Genomic DNA, 16,237 nt, shown 5'->3' on the forward strand with positions numbered 1-16,237 from the left:
AAACAGCAAGGTCCCATTTCTGCCGAGCAAACAATAATGCATGTGGGAGGGTCAGGGTATCCACATGTGGCCAGAGAACAGGGCCGGGGGTGACCCACCAGCCCGTCCACATCGGTTCTCAGGGGAGAGAGGGGAGGCAAGGAATATTCCAAAGGTTGTTTTTAAAAAGTGTCCATGAGTAAACATCATGCATAATATTTCACTTATGTGACATTAAACACATGCATGGATGTAGACAGATGTATAAAAAGCTGTCGATGGAAAAGTTAGTGGAGTGTCTCCGGTGGTGGAAACTTAGGTGACAGGATGGGTGTCATATCTGCGCCTTGTACGGAGAAAGCAGTTTTCAACCCTAAAATGGACAGCTCCCGGGGCAGAAATGCGGATGTTTTTCTATACTCTCTGTGTAGCACTGTTACAGCCTGCCCTGGCTGCACTCCTGAAGGCACTCACTTTCAAATGATCCCACTCCATCATCTACAGTGCTCTTGGCTCACATCTCCCGTTGGGGTTTCTTTCGCTGCGTGCGCGCCTGTGTTTTACGCCCTCCCATAGGGCATCTTTAAGGAGGCGGGGCTTGGCCTTTCTCCTTCATTCTTGGCCTACACACCTGTCACTCCTTTTGCCTCCCCTCCCACGCAGGCACCCCTCGGGGCAAAGGCAGCCTTGAGCCAGGGCTCCCACCTTGCAAGCCTGCCTGGATCTGAAGCCCTGGTCCCTGCTCGGCAGAGCACCAGCCTTCACAGACCGGGCAGCAGTCTCAACACCAACCCTTGCAGCTCCCATCCCGTCTAGAGTCACTCCAGAAAGAAAGGAGGGAGCGGGGTGGCTGTCCTGGGGGTGAACTGGAAGCTCATGAAGTCATCGGCTTGAGGAGACTGCCACATCTAAAATATCTGGGGGCAGACACGTGGACTGGAAGCACATAGAGCCTTCCTCTGGGGGTGGCTCTGGGACAGCAGCAATGTCACCCTTGTGCCCGGAAGCCTCTGAGACCTTGTCCCACATGGACTCTGGAATGGCACTGCTTCTCCTCCTTGTGGCCGTGTTTCACCTCCCGTTGACCCGGAAGGGTCTCCCATCCTGCCAGGGCGGGTTCAAGCAGGGCCCCGTGCCCTCCTACCAGGAGGGAGGGTTCAGGGAGCAGCTCCCACAGCAATCCGCACCCCAGGATTCCCCAGAGTCCACACACCTGAGCTCTACCTTCCTCTTCTCCTCCACGCTCGCCCACCTGTCTGCCTCCTACATCTCCCGGAACCGGCTCTCCTGGGTCCTGGGTTAGACTTGGTTCCCGTGAAAAACAAAGGACCGAGAGAGATGGTGAGCGTGGCTCTGTCAGGCCTGCTGCTCTGCATTTGCTCCTGCCCCGGCTCTTTCCTTTTGGCCCTGGGCGTGTGGTCATATGCTTCCTTTCACGGGCGGGTTAGGGAGCGGGGCCAGCGAGCAGGCCTGGGAACCCAGTGCTCCTCCATCCCCGGCTCTCTGCAGGAGGCAGCCTCAGCTGACGTTCTGGGGACCAGGGGCTGGCCAGGATCGAGGGGCGGGGACACCTCGGGAACTGGCTGCCCAGCTCAGCAGGGGTTTGTTGAGGCTGAGTTTCCTGGTTTCAGGTTCCCTCCCTGGAAGCCCAGAGGCGGGGGCTCAGATTTCCCCGCCATCCTCCTCTTCCTTTGGTGTTGGGAGTGACGGGCCCATGGCCATGATGTCATCGCCTAATCCAAACAGAAGGGGGGCTGGTTTGGGGCGCTGGCTGGCGTCCCATGCTGAGTGCAGCAGTAAATTTCATTTCAAGGCTATGATTAGGACTGTGCCCAAGAATTTCCTCTCTCTCTCTCCTTCCCTCTCCCCAATCCTATCTTTCTTTCTATGTTGCTGCCTTGTCTTCCTTTTCCCTCCTTCTCCCCCCACCCCACTCTCTTCTCTGGGGATGCTTCAGGTTCTCAGTGAGGTCAGCCCTGTGGTCACCAGCACCAAGCTCCTTCGATCCCCATCCAGCGTCTTGTCACCTTCAGATTCCAAGCTGCCTCCCTCCCTCTGTGACCAGCTTTGAAGCCTATGGAACAGGTCTCAGGCCCTAGACGTCACCCTGTGGAGCACGGCGTGAGGGTGAGGGACAGAATTCCTAAAGGCTCTCATTCAGCCTCGAGCTGAAATGCCCGGCAACAGGAAGAGCAGGGTTTGAGGTGGCTCTGGTCACCAACAAAGAGACCAGAAGGCCACGGAGCTATGGGAGAGGCCGGGAGAAGCCCAGGTCCTCGGAAAGTGATTCATCAGGTCCTTACCGCCGTTTCCAGCTGCTTCCTGGAGTTTGGGGTCTGCCTCCTTGGCTCTCTGTTTTTTAGCACTCTCGTCCTCCCCTCAGCTAGGAGAGAGCTGCCCAGCTCCATAGGCAAGAGGGGCCAACAGGCAGTGGCTCACTCTCCGGTCCCCGCGTCTCCCTGGGCCTGCCTAGCACCTGGGTAGAAGTGGGCTCGTGTGAGCAGTCCCACCCCAAATCCTGCTGCTTCTCTCCTCCATCTGCATCACCCTGGCTCTGACCTGGCCTTCTTGGCCTGGGAACAAGGCCGCTGGCTAGTCATCGCTCAGTGTCCCCTGTGTTCTCCAGCTCCTGTTCAGCGTCCCCTGACAGGTGTCACCTGACCCCGGAGCCATGTTGCCTGGATGCCCACAGAGAAGTCACGGGGGGCTGGGCCAGCACCAGGCTTCCTGCAGATGTGGAGAGTGCTCTGGGTCCCCCTCAGTGCTCCCCATCGAGTAGGACTGTGGTCTGACACCTTAGGGCGGGAAGAGGGATGTCTCGATGCAGCCTCGTGTCTGGCAGGTAGCCCACGGGCATTCCCTGCCTGGCTCCCCGCCCCCCCCCCCCAAGTCCCCTCAGAGGCAAATGGCTCCAGCACGCCTTCCCCAGGGAGCCGGGCCGGCCAGAGGCCTTGGATCCCTCCTCACCATGCCCCCAGGCCAGCCCAGCCCAGCCAGCCGGAGGTGGCCGGTGATTGATTTCCCTCCTAGGGAGGTGACCGGCTGGGGTTGTGTGCAGAGCCGGTCACCCTAAGGAGGGGCAGAGATGGAAACTGCCCTTCTGTAGCCCGTGACCTGGACTCCTTAGTCTCCTTGTGTTTTCTCTCACCGGTTCTTCTCTTCCTGTCTGTCTCCCCATGGCTTCCTACTTCTTAAGGTTATAGCTCATTCGTTCATTCATTCTCTCAACATGTTTGGGCACCAGCCATGTGCCAGGTGTGTGCAGGACCAAGGATGGTGATGGAAGAAAAGCAGTCCTTCCCTCCTCCAGCACAAACCACCCTTTAGTAGAGACACAGACGGAGACGACTGCAAAGCGTGTTGAGTGCTAGCTGGTGGAGCAAGGGCGCCAGTGAGGTCAGGTGGTGCAGGGAGGCCGCCTGGGATAAATGAGACCTGGAGGTTGGTGAGAGTTATCCAGATAAAGGATGAGGGCACTGCTCCAGATCGGGGAACCGGCCTGCGTGAAGACGGAAGGTCTAGTTGTTCTAGATGGGAGGACTGGCCCGCCTGAAGGCCTGGAGGTAGGAGGACACCGCAGCTAGCTCGCAGAGAGTCAGGCTGGCTGAGCGCAGAGCTGGGGTGGGGGCAGGGCCCGGGCTGTCAGCATGGCGGATCTGAAGGTGAGTGGCGGGAGATGGAGACAGGCAGCAGCTGTCGGTGGTGACTCACTGCTGAGCAGTATGATTGGAAACACATGTCCCGCCGAGAGGCACATTTATTACTCAGAGCCGAGGGTTCTTGGACGACATGGGAGTCAACAGGGAGAGGGGTGGGGAGGGAGCGTGGTTGGCGGTGGGGCCACGGGGAGGGCTTCCGGGCTCCTTATGTGTGTGTCTCGGGGCTCACTGCCTGCACCTTCACATCTGTTGTCAGCTCACTCCTCAGCTCTGGCCAGGTTCCTACTTGCCGCTTTAACAAAATGTCTTATTATGAAAACTTCCGAGCGTATTCACGAGGAGAGGGAACGGTATGATGCTCACCTACGTACCAATGCCCAGCTTCGAAAGTGATCAGCTCATCCAATTCTGTTTCATCGACACCCGCCCCAGTGGGTTATTTTGAAGCAAATCCCAGACGTCGAAGTTCCTGTGTAAATATTGGAAGAACATTTTTTTGGAAGGTTTACCTTCTCTTCTTCTTGGTAGAGAAGCGCGTTAACCTTATTTTATGAGGGTTTATCTTAGCACAGACTTTTTTCTTCTCTTAGGGCAAAACCAACTCCCCAGACTCAGATAAACCAGGTACGTGACTTGTGCACGATTGCTGAACCTCTCCCATCTCCACTTCCTTCTTTGGAAAACAGGATCCTACTAGCAGTCCTGTCTAGAGGAGCTCATAGGAAGGCGTCCAGCACACGGCAAGTTCTGGGTGATATTGGCTACCAAGGAGCCAAGAGACAAAAGCAGGTCGCGTAGCTGGGAAGCTGCTAGACCCTGAAAACTGTTTCCTTTTTCCACTGGCCAGCATGCCCAACCAGCATGCTTTTTAGGGTCCACTGAACCACGGCTGCCTGGTGACTTTTGGTCGTGATCTGGAAGGTCCTCTGCCCTGAACTCACCCCTTGGACACCAGGGTTTGGGGAGATGTCCAGTCCCAGGGAAGCACTTTCTTCAAGAACTCAAGGCTCTTGGGAATGAGCAGCAAAAGGGAGGGGGGAGGAAGGAGAGGAAGCCATCTCCCTCCACCTGGAGGCAGGCAAGGACGACCCTCCCACCTAGGGACAGACACCCTTAGTGTAAGCCCATCTGGATCTTTGCGTTGTAGGGAATAAAGCCCAGGTGAGGCGGCTGAACTAAAGTGGGCTTTGTTCAAAAGATGCAGGGCCTGTCATGTAACTTACAAACAAGAGGTACAGCCGGACGGCAGGATCTGCAGGACTGTCCGGGCACCTGCTCCCTTTGCTCCGCTCCCTCCCTCAATGGCTTATCCCAACTACTTGCCTCTCCGTCTGCTTTCTCCTCTGGCTTTCTCTGCCTTTCCACAGCCCGGCCTGGCTGCTCCACCCTGCTGCCCTTTCAGTTCATTCTCACCCAGTTCCTTCTTCTCTTGTGTCACATTCCTGTGTGCGATGATCAGATGAGCCAGCTGGGGTCAGGTGACTACTCACACCGGGCATGATGGCTGTGGCCACCGGCACCAACTGGGTAGGCAGGGCCTGGGGTCTGAAGAACAGGCCTGCTCAAAAGGGGAGTGGGATTGACACCTCTCTGGAGGGAGGGTAGGGCCCTCACAAGGAGACGCGTGGGCCCGGGGGACACTTGGGCCCTTGACTGCCTGCCCGTGGGACCCTTCAGCACTGAGAGAAGGCAGTCAGGGTCTGGGCCTCTGGAGGGCCATCCACACCTCCTGGCAGGATAGACTTGTGCCATTGGCTGGAGAAAGGTTTGGTCCACCGGAAAGGTCCTATGGGGCCCCGTCTCCTAGGCCTTGTGCTCTCTCAAACCTTGATGGGGGAAGAACCCTATTCAAGGCAATGAGATCTGAACCCTGGCCTTGTCCATGACCGTGTCTCCTGGCAGCTGCAGAAGGCAGTGGCCGCTCCAGGCTCGGACGTCACCTGGAAGGCATGTCTGGGGCTGCTATTCTCTAATTGGCTGCCAAGGAAAATATTTTTTGCAGGTTCCTTGTGAGCTGAGAATGAAAACACAACACCCAGCAGGATGAGTGGTGGGGAGGGAGGTCTGGCTTTCTCCAACAGTCCTGGAGACAGTCGGGGATGACATCACTCAGGCACAGTCGGGACTGCAGGTCCTGGTGGCCGAGAGGGGACCAGGTGAGCAGAGGGGCCAGGGTAGGGAAGGCCCGGGACCAGGGCAGATTTTGGGGTTGTTGGAAAAGCGTGTGCTCTAAAAAGGCAAATGAGACAACTCAGGCTGAACTAAATCGTTCCCAAGAGGAATGTGCTAGAAATGACTTCTTGAGGGGACTGCATGAGCTCTAGCTTAAAATAAACAAAAGTAAAAATAACAAAAACTTCTGAAAAGTATAGAATTCAGGCTGAGTTTTGAAAGTTCAGATAAACAAAAAGAAAAAAATATAACCAATACTCACACAGAGAGAACCACTGTTAATATCTTGGCATCTATCATCCATTTTGTTATTTGCACATGAATAGATATGAGCAGAGATATAGCAAGTAATAGGGTATGTACTGTTTTGTAGCTTGTTTTTTTTGAATGCAAGGAGGTATCATGGACATCTCTCCAGATCATTAAATATTTTCCTGCAATGCCATTTTTAACATCTGCCTGGCATTCTCATGCAGGCTCTCCCCGGGAGGCAGGATGAAGTTGCTAATGGCAGCTCCAGGCTTGATGGTCCTTATAGCTCCCAGTCCCAAAGAGGAAGCAGGTGTCCTCAGCTGTTACTATGGCAAAATAAAGAGGAAGACTCTGATTGGCCAGGCTTGGATCCTATGCCCATCCTTGAGCCAATCACTGAAGCCAGTGGGATTGAGGGCTTTGATTGGCCAGAGCTGAGCCACATGCCCATCCTGTAGCCAGGAAGAGGCTAAGGGGAGGGATGCTGAGCAGATGAAAAGCACAGAGTCCCCACAGGCTGCAAACCAACAGGAACTCTACAAGTCCGTGTGGAAGGAATGTCCAACAAGGTAGTGGATCTAAGACGAAAGGACCGAGAGACATGGTCCTCACCCTAAAGAGGCTTACAGTTTTGAGGAGACCCCAAAATATGCAAAACCTGACTAATGAAGGGCTAAATGCCAAAAATGAGATAAATACAACAGGAGGACTTTGTTGCAGGACAGACCTGGGTTCGAGCGCAATTTCTACCGTGTTCTTGGCCAATCTGTTTACTTCTCCAGACTCGAGCTTCTTCATCCATAAATTGGAAATAATAGTATCTACCGTACGCTTCAGGCATGGTGGGACATAAGAAGAGCCAGTCGGGAGCCTGGCACGTAGTCAGTGCTTGGTAGAGGGTGGTTATCATTAGAAGAAGTGTTTGTGTGGGGACAGGAGAGATCAGAATGCACACACCTGCTCGGAAAGATCAGAATGCACACACCTGCTCGGAAAAGGTTAAATGTGGACGGTGGACTCCTCATAGCAAAAGGTGGAGACAACCCAAATATCCATCAAATGAGGACTGGATAAACGAATTGTGCTGTATCCACACAAGGGACTATTATTCAGCTGTTAAAAAGAACGAAGGACTGACACACGCTACATCAGGGATGAACCTCGAAAACATGCGAAGTGAAAGATGCCAGACACAAAAGACCACACATTGCATGACTCCATTCATCTGAAATGTCCAGAATAGGCGAGTCTATAAAGACAGAAAGTGGATTAGCAGTTGCTTAGGACTGAGGGAGCGGGGAGGGGAGGTAGGGGGTTTCTTTTTGGAGTGCTGAAAATGTTTTAAAATTAACTGTGGAGATGGTTGCATAACTATGAATATGTTAAAAACTATAGAATTGTACCCTTTAAATGGGTGAATCGTATGGTAAGTGAATTATATCTCAATACAGCTGTTTAAAAAAAAGGATATGTGGATGGTGGCATTTGGGCCTTGAAGGTTGGGTATAATTTAGACAGTCAAGGAAAAGAAGCTTTCCAGGTGGACAGGCGGGCTTTCCCGAGGCAGAGAGGGGAGCCAGCCTGGCTTGTGGGCATGGACCTGGCCAGGACAGGCTGGCAGGAGCAGAGGGCATCTGCAGGGACATTGGCAGGGAGGATGAGGTAGGGGCGGACGATAGAAGAGGCCCCCTCCCAAGAGAGCCTGAGGCTAGGGCTCCTCCTTCAGGCCAGAGAGTGCAGAGACAAACAGGGATGGCTCCGCCAGCTTGTCAGGGGGACCCCGGAAATAGGATGGGAAGATGCGGCAAAGGCTCACAGCACACGCTCCCGGGGAAAGAGCTTCAGGGGCACGCGACCGCCTCTCCTCGCTTGGACTCTGTCCGCTCCCCTCCTCAACAGCCCAGCACATTTTCCAGCCAGCTGTCACCCTTCCCGTCTCTGAGTCAGGCCCCCTGAGAACCACTGTGACCCTCCCCGCAGCATCACCACCAGCTTCTCCATCACCATCGTCTCTTTTTGGGCAGGACAACCCCCAACATATGAGTATTTACTGCCACACGGGACCCACCCTGGACCCCAGAACCATGGGGTCTGCTGGCTTGACTCCTGGCCTTGGGACCGCGGTTGTCGGAGGGGGAGCTGTGGGTGAGAGAGAGAACAGAAGGAGGTGAGAGCAGATTCTCATCCTTGGGCTGGCAGAGGCAGAGCTTTGCTGGCAAAAGAGCAAGCTAAATCAACAAAGCCACCCGGATGTCGAGAGGGGGAAGACGGGGAGTTGAAAACGTGGGCTGGGATGGAGTGACAGCTTTGGGGACACCGGTAGGAGGGGGAGGGGCTCTGGGGCGGGTGCTCTGGGTGTGACGCAAGGAGAGCTGGGAAAAGAGGAATCAGGGAAGTTCTACTGAGTGTCTGAATGTGATGCCTTCATTAAATATTTAAATTGCTTTTAAATCACTTTTAAAATTGTTAATTTTTTTACTGAAATAATTTTTTTAACTGACTAGACTAATTTTTAAGATAGTTTTTGCTTTATAGAAAACTGAGCAGACAGTACCCCTTTACCCCCCAGCCCCACTGGCCTCGGTTTTCCCTATTCCCTGCTACAACAAAATTCCAGAGGCTGTGCAGCTTAAACAACAGAAATTTGTTTCTCACAGTTCTGGAGGCTCAAAGTCAAAGATCAGGGTGCTGGCAGGCTTGGTGTCTGGTGAGAAGCCACTTCCTGGTTCATAGACAGCATCTTCTCGCTGTGTCCTTGCAGGGCACAAGGGACAAGGGAGCCCGCTGGGGTCCCTTTTATAGGAACACTAATTCTATGGAGGAGGCTCCACCCTCATGACCTACGCACCTCACAAAGGCCCCGCCTCCTAACACCATCACGGTGGGGTTAGGTTTCAACATATGAACTTTGAGGGGAGACAAACACTTGGACCATTACACAGCTGAGCCAACATTGACACGTTATTATTAACTAGAGTTCACAGTTTACATTAGGACTCATCTTGGTGGTGTACGTTCCGTGGGTTTGGACAAATGTATGGTGGCGTGCATCCACATTACAGCATCCTACAGAGTCGTTTCGCTGCCCTAAGAATCCTCTGTGCTCCACCTGTCCATCCCTCCCTCATATGTTTGGCATTTCCCTGAAAGTGACATTTGCTGAGAGAGGACCACAGGTAGCCTGGGTCGAACATCACCCACCAGATGTCATCTTGTCTCCATGGGGTACCGGGGTCCTCCCATGGCCTGCCTTTAGGACCCAGGTGCCCCTTCTTGTATGACCGCACCACGCCTCTCTTCCTGTTGACTGGGGTCTGGACAGGCTAACTGCTGCCCTGCCACATGTAGGAGGGACAGAGCATCCTTGTTTCAGGGTTATGGAGGAAAACAGGCAGCCTGGATGGAGCGAGGCTGGGTCTGGGCCATCTACCAATGCTGCTAAAATCCTCTATCCATTCGATGCTGGCTCTGCAGGAGCACAGGTGACAGAGCCGGGCCGGCAACTGCTGAGGGTCGTCTGCCTGTAGGAAGCGCTGGGGTCGGCGGGCTTTAAGACCCGTGGCCCAGGAGCTCTCCTCCCTCAGAGTCTCACTCTGCACGGATGTTATGAAATAATGTGGTTGCTTTGCTCTCCGCGATTGTGATGTGTTTGAGGGGAAACTTGGGGCTCAAGGAAGGGGCAACCCCGACATCTCGGGCTACTTGCCCATGTTAAGGCATCTACTGAGGGTTCCTGTGATGGTGGCAAGTCCGAGCAGGATGTAACAACCTCTGAAAGGCAGAGAGTTGGAGGCAGAGCCCTGGTTCCAGAAGAGGCACAGCCATTCCCAGACCTGTGACCAGACAATTGGCCTCCCAGCGCTGCTCAGGGACCAGGTTGCTCAGCGAGACCAGGGCCGACACCCCATGACTCTCGTCTTCACGCGCATGGAGCTGCACGCAGAATAGGCAGCTCACCCACAAATCAGAGGGGCGCCCTTGCAACTTTGCTTTGGGGCTCAGAGCCCAAACCCCTGCCGATCTCCTCTCGCCGGGGCATCTTGATAGGTGCCATCCTCTGCAGTTCTGCCCTCCGACATCATCCCTCTGACCTGCCCCTTAGAGGGAGCTTCTGGGCCCCCTGGCTGAGAGATACCGACAGACACATTTTAATCAAGCACAATGTACATACAGAGAAGCGCACGAATCTGAAGGGTCGAGCTTGGCCCATCCCTGCAGAGTGAACGTGCCGACATGACCACCGTCCAGAGCAAGGAATGGAGCATCGCCAGCACCTGGAACACCACCTCCTCAGTGTCCCCTCCCGGTCCCTGTCCCCTCTTTGACCTCTGTCCTGACTGCCAGCTGTGGGGACTCACTTTGCCAGGCTTCTATTTTAGGTCAGGCCACCGCAAACACACATCTCAATTTTTCAAAAACCTGTCTTGTCATCTTTGCAAAGACGACTTTATTTATATAGAAAACATGGTCACTGCTTAGTTGGGTTAAACTTGCAATTTCTTGCCAACAGTTGGTCTGCATTTATCCTTACTGGGGTGACTGTCTTAGAGGGAAAGTTACGAGGTGGCAGGAATCGTGTCTGTCGAAATTGCTCAACATCCGAGGAATATCCAGAATCTGGTCCAACATCCCCTTCCTTTCCTGGGAAAACAACCCAGAACAGAACTAAGGGGCAGGCAAAATAGCAAGGAAGGTTGGCTGCTGTTAGGACAGAGAAAATGTCAAACACCGAGGACGTCAGTGGGTAAGAAAACCACAGTCCGCCGATGGCGGTGGGTGCGGCCGCGCTGAGCCCCTGAGCGAACACACGCTGGGACCTCTTGATTCTGGACTGTGTTAGATGACAGCTCTAGACCACTCTTCTTGCTCACACCTGTTGAATGGAGTTTTCTTTTATTTGTGATGGAAAGCAAACCGAGTAGAGACCCAGCGTCAGAACAGGAGCCAGACCCATCAGCTGATGAGTCCCGTTCTCTGAAAAGACAGCTGCATCTTCCCGGTCCCACTTCTTCCTCCCAGACGGGTGGAGACGGGTGACCACCATGCTCCAACTCGCCGGCTCTGGAGGAAGTGCCGGGGGCCGGAGACAGACCCTGGGCGCCCACGCCGAGGAGGGAAGGCTTCAGAAGGAGCTGGCTGGCACACTTCCCCAGAAACACTCCCAGAACACACGTCTATTTTTTTTTTCTTTTGAGGCTTTCCTTCATCAGGCTCAGCAAAGCTCCAGGTGCCAAAAGCTCCCTGACGGGGCTGGTTGAGGGGGAGGAGATCAGACTTGTGAAAAGTTAACCCTGAAAAAGAAAACAAGCAAGGCTGCTCTTCTCGGGCTGAAGGCTCTCACAGCAGCGAGGCCTAGTTTATTGCCAGGAAGCGTGTTGGTGGCGTCGGGGCACTGGGGCTGCACCCTCGCTTCCCACAAAGCTTCTGCATGGTCTCTCCACGGCCTGGCTGCTCCTGAAAAAGGCACTTACTTGCCTTTCTTCTTTCTTTCACCAGTGTCACCTCTGGGGGACTGAGCTGCAAGGTGGGCTCTGTGTCTGCACTCTGACAATAGGGAGCCGGGAAGGAAGGCCCCCAGGTGTGGACGCAGAGAGAGAGGGTTACGACATGGACACCTGAAAATCCTGGAAGAATAGCTACACCTGTTCTCATTTATTTCCTCTCCTAATATGGTTCAAAAAATGAAGTGTAACTTGCTGAGCCAGACACTGGGCATAAAGACATGCTTCAGGCCTGCTCCCTTCTCGAAGCCGCTTGTTGTCCAATCGCACAGACAGACATTCAGACGATTCCTACGATGAAATGGGAAAAATATTACACCAGCCGTCCACGTGGGTTAAGAGGCGCTCCATTGTAGATAACTATGCACAAACTCATACAGCAGGAAAGTAGATTTACTGGCCCACTTCACAGAAGGGGCCCCAGGGAGGGCAGACATTGCCGTGTTTGATCAAGGGTCCCCCGTCCTCCGTTCATCTGCTTCTTTCTTAAATTGGATTGCCACAAAGTGGCTGCCAGTGCACCCAGGCCATATGCTTCCACATTCCAGTTGCTTTCTTCGGCCACGGACCACAAGTCTTGAACTCTGCTATGCAGTGGTTAGAAGCGTAGACTCAGAGCCAGACAGACCTGACCGTTAACTCTGTCTCTGCCGTCTTCTGGCCTTGTGGCCTTGGGCAAGTTATAGCCCTCGGTTTCTGTAAAGTGTGGAGAACAGCCCCGGTCTCGCTGGGTCGTGGGGAGAAGTAATCAAGTAGACGAGGATCAAGCACTCGGCACAGCCCCGGGTGCCCTGTAAGCACTCCATGAGCGCGGCCGCGGGGGCACTGTGATGGCGTCCCGGCTCCTCCTCCCTCTTTCTGGGGGACCCTGCTGGGTTTGTTTGGAATCTACACCTCCCCACGCAGCCCAGACTCTTTGGGGAGAGACGAGTCTTCCCGGGCTCAGTGGTGCCACGGGGCCCGTCCCCTGGCCTCGGCTAGCCGTTTAGTGCCAAGCACGTGCCCCAAATGGACTCAGCGAGAACGGAGGAGACATTAGCAGGAGGTGGCGGCAGAGCCTCTTTTCATTTTTCTTTTTTTTTGTACATATTGTCTCAGTTAATCCTTTCAACTCTCCATGAGAGCTGGATGATAACACATATGAGGAAAGCGAGGGTCTGAAAGGCTGAGCTCTGAGCCAAGGTCCCATTGCTAGTACGTGGCAGCGCTGGGGCTTGAGCTAGGGGCTGTCTGGCTTCAGGGTCCTTTGCCCTTAGCCACCACACAACATGGGGACTAAGGAGCGCCAGTCACTCATCAGCCCAGACCCTTCCCAGCCATACCTAGCAATGCCTCCAATCTTTGAGACCACAGACGGGCTCTAAAGGAAGGACAGAGTCTCCTAAATGGTCACTTTCTTCTCCAGTACCCCCGATCTCATGGCATGGTCTCTGGGGAATCAGGGACTTGCCAGCTCACAGGCTTCCCTGACTCTCCGTGGCACTTGGGCACCATACCAGCGAGCTGAAGCTCCAAAGGCCTGGCCAGGGGCCCGCCATGCTGGGGATCTCCAGCTTTGGCTGTTTCTAAAAGCTGCTCTTGGGCACAATGTAGAGTCAAGGCTTCTCAGCCACTCCTCTGTCCCTCTCCCAGAGCGCAGGGACGATACAGCAACTTGTTCCGCTTGCTTGCTGTGCTCATCCCAGGACGAGGTGGGGAGGGGCTCCAGAAAGTGAGTATCTTCTAAGTGGAAAGGAATTGAGACCTGGGCCTTTGGTCTCGTTTAACCTGGGGCAAGTCAGGCCCCGGGGGAGGCTCCAGAGCAGGCCCAGGCTGGAGCCCTACTCAGCAAATGCAGGCGTCTTCATCATATTTTGCCAACGTCCATCTACTTCACCAGCTTGGCCTGAAAACACGCTGAGTGCAGAGGGACACACACGACAGAAATCCTGGGTTCAACTCTGCTGGAAGCCACCGTGAAGGGGGAGGATCTCTTTCACTCTGTCCACAATGGTGCCCACTGCAGCCATGGCCCCCAGACGTTGGTCTCCACACACCAGCTTCTTGGCCACACAGGGAATCTCGACGCAGCGAAGGCCTTGAGCTGGCCCCCCTGCTGTGCGGTGATGGGGTGCTCCCACAGGCAGTGTTCATCGCCGGGCAGAAGAGCAGAGGCTTGCTGCAGTCCCAGGCCCGGATGACACAGGTAAGCAAGTTGTCACAGATGCCTCTAGCCACCTTCCCCAGAGTATTGGCATCAAGAGGAGCCACCAGCATCAGGTCTGCACACTGCCGCAGGTCAATGTGGAGAAGTGGATCAGATCGGCGCTGCCACATCTCCCATCCATCAGCATCGCTGTCGAGGGTGACAGGAACATCCTGGGAGTGTAGAAATGTTTGGCTCTCTCAGTTTTAACTACTGCTACTTCCAGGCCAGGAATATCCAAAAGCCTTCGCACCAGAAGGGGCAACTTCAGAGCTGCAACACTCCCAGTGACACCCACGAGAACACGGAACTGTCCCTCCACCGAGGGGGCAGCAGCTGGACACGAGGCCCTTGCTTCCATGTGGGGTCTGGTGGCTTCAAGTTCAGGGAGCCTGCCAGGAGTGGGCTCCATAAAGCCCTGTCAGGATTCAGGATACACCCACAGGTAGCAGAGGCGCTTGGTCATGCTCAGACGCTGGGGGGGGATGTCTGCCTCGAAGTCCTGGTAGAAACATGGCTTCAGCGGAATGGATTTGGGCAACGGTGGGAAGTCGTTCACTTTCTCTTCGCAGAGTTGAGCCCTCCACTCCCCTCCCAGCCTCGTCCGCCCAGTGCCGGGCTTCCTCGCTGCCTCCCCAGGTATTCTCCCTGCTCCCTGCTCATCCGGGTTTCCTCCCCAGATCCTATTTTCCAAGATGGCCACAACAATAGCTCCCATCCCACGTGCTCCTCCAGCAGTGTGACCTGGACACTCCTCCCGTGAGTGGTGGGCTCTGTGGACCCTCCCCTTGAAACCCAGCAGGGCTTTGTGACCACCTCAACCAATGGTATGCAAGGGGAGTGAGGCTGCGACACTTCCTAGGCCAGTCACAGCAATGCCGTGCACTTCTGCCTCGTTCTCCTGGAACCCAGCCACCACGCTATGAGCAGGAGCCGAGGTCCCCAGTCCAGAGCCCCGGCTGAGTTCCCAGCCATCATCAGCACCATTTTCAGCCACGTGAGTGAGCTATCTTGAAATAGATTCTCTAGGCCCCAGTTGAGCTGCCCCAGCTGATGCCATGTGGAATAAGGAGGAACCATTCCTGCTGAGCCCTGCCCAAATCACAGATTTGTGAGCAAAATAAAAGATTTAGTCACTAAGTTTTGGGGTGATTTGTTACACAGAAATAGATAACTAGAACAGGAGTCCTGAAAAAGAGGTTCGCTCTGCCTTTTAAAAGTCATGGTATAGAGCTGGAGCTACTGCAGCCGTTTTGGCACCATGAGGGAAGCCAATGTGAGGATAAAGTTGCTGCTACAGAAGGTAGAAAGGAGAGGTGGACCTGAACCTGGTCCTTTGGACATGGCTGAACTGCTGGCTCAACCTGCCAAGAAGCCTAGCCAGCTTCCGTTCTTTCCAGTCGATACGAACAGAAACATCCTCTCCAAAGTTTAAGCCTTTCTTTCTTTTTTTTTTTTTCTGCTTTATCTCCCCAAACCCCGCTGTTGTATATCTTAGTTGCAGGTCCTTCTAGTTGTGGGATGTGGGATGCCTCCTCCACCTGGCCTGACAAGTGGTGCCATGTCCGTGCCCAGGATCCGAACCCTGGGCCACCGCAGCGGAGCGTGCGAACTTAACCCCTCAGCCACAGAGCCAGCCCCTAAGCCTTTCTGAATTGGATTTGTTACCCATAAGCAAAAGCATCCTAACTAATATATCCACTATCACTAACACGGGGTCATGATCTGGGTTCAAGCAGAGGGGAACACCTCGATCAGGTGCTTTAGAACAATAACTCTGGTGGCTCAATGCTTCTGGCCTGGAGGGGTGGGAGGCAGAGAGGCCACTCAGGAGGCTGCAGCAAAACTCCCAGGCAAGGGAGGTGAAGGTCAAGGTCATGGGTCTGGAGACGAGCGTTGCTGAGTGACAGTTCACAGGTGCTGTGCTTGGTACTACGAGTGATAGAAAGAGATACAAACCACCACCCTCTTCGGATGAAGAACCGGACGAGCAGTTGAGCTATTGGGAGTGACTTGAAGAAAGCTGCACCAACGCTCCCTGCCCTCCCCTCCCGCAGGACTGGGCCCAGCCTCCTCTCCCATCGTCCTCGCTGTTTGGCACTGAGGAGAAGCTACAAATCTCCCGGAAGGATTCGGGGGAAAGGCACCAAGGGAAATGGAAGTTTCTAGGCCCAGGTGGCTCAGCGGCTTCGAGGCTCCCCCTGTCCACTGCCCTCGAACAAACGACTCTCCCTGTTTGAGCCAGTTGTCCTCCCTACAGTTGTTCTTGCCTGGTTCCCACCCAGACTGACCTCAGCCCATCCCACCCTCCAGCCGAGCCAGGCCGGCCCTCCCTGCCCGCCCCCCGCGCCCCTGCACAGCTGGTAGTTGTTACTGGAGCCCTCAGATGTTTACCAAACGGCTTGCTCTGCATTTTCCCTCCTCTGGCAACACAGATTCTTAAAGGGGCCAAGCTAGTTTTCCTCCTCCTGGGCCTCGGGGGGGGCCCC

At 54.5% G+C, this 16,237-nt stretch overlaps 1 pseudogene; it reads right to left on the reverse strand.

The window, feature by feature from the left end:
- Positions 1 to 12,784: 12,784 nt before the first annotated feature.
- LOC106846368 (phosphopantothenoylcysteine decarboxylase pseudogene) lies at positions 12,785 to 15,132 on the reverse strand (annotated as a pseudogene).
- Between the last annotated feature and the right edge of the window lie 1,105 nt (positions 15,133 to 16,237).

The sequence above is a fragment of the Equus asinus genome, chromosome 13, assembly GCF_041296235.1.
Source record: "Equus asinus isolate D_3611 breed Donkey chromosome 13, EquAss-T2T_v2, whole genome shotgun sequence".
Classification (NCBI taxonomy): Eukaryota; Metazoa; Chordata; class Mammalia; order Perissodactyla; family Equidae; genus Equus; species Equus asinus.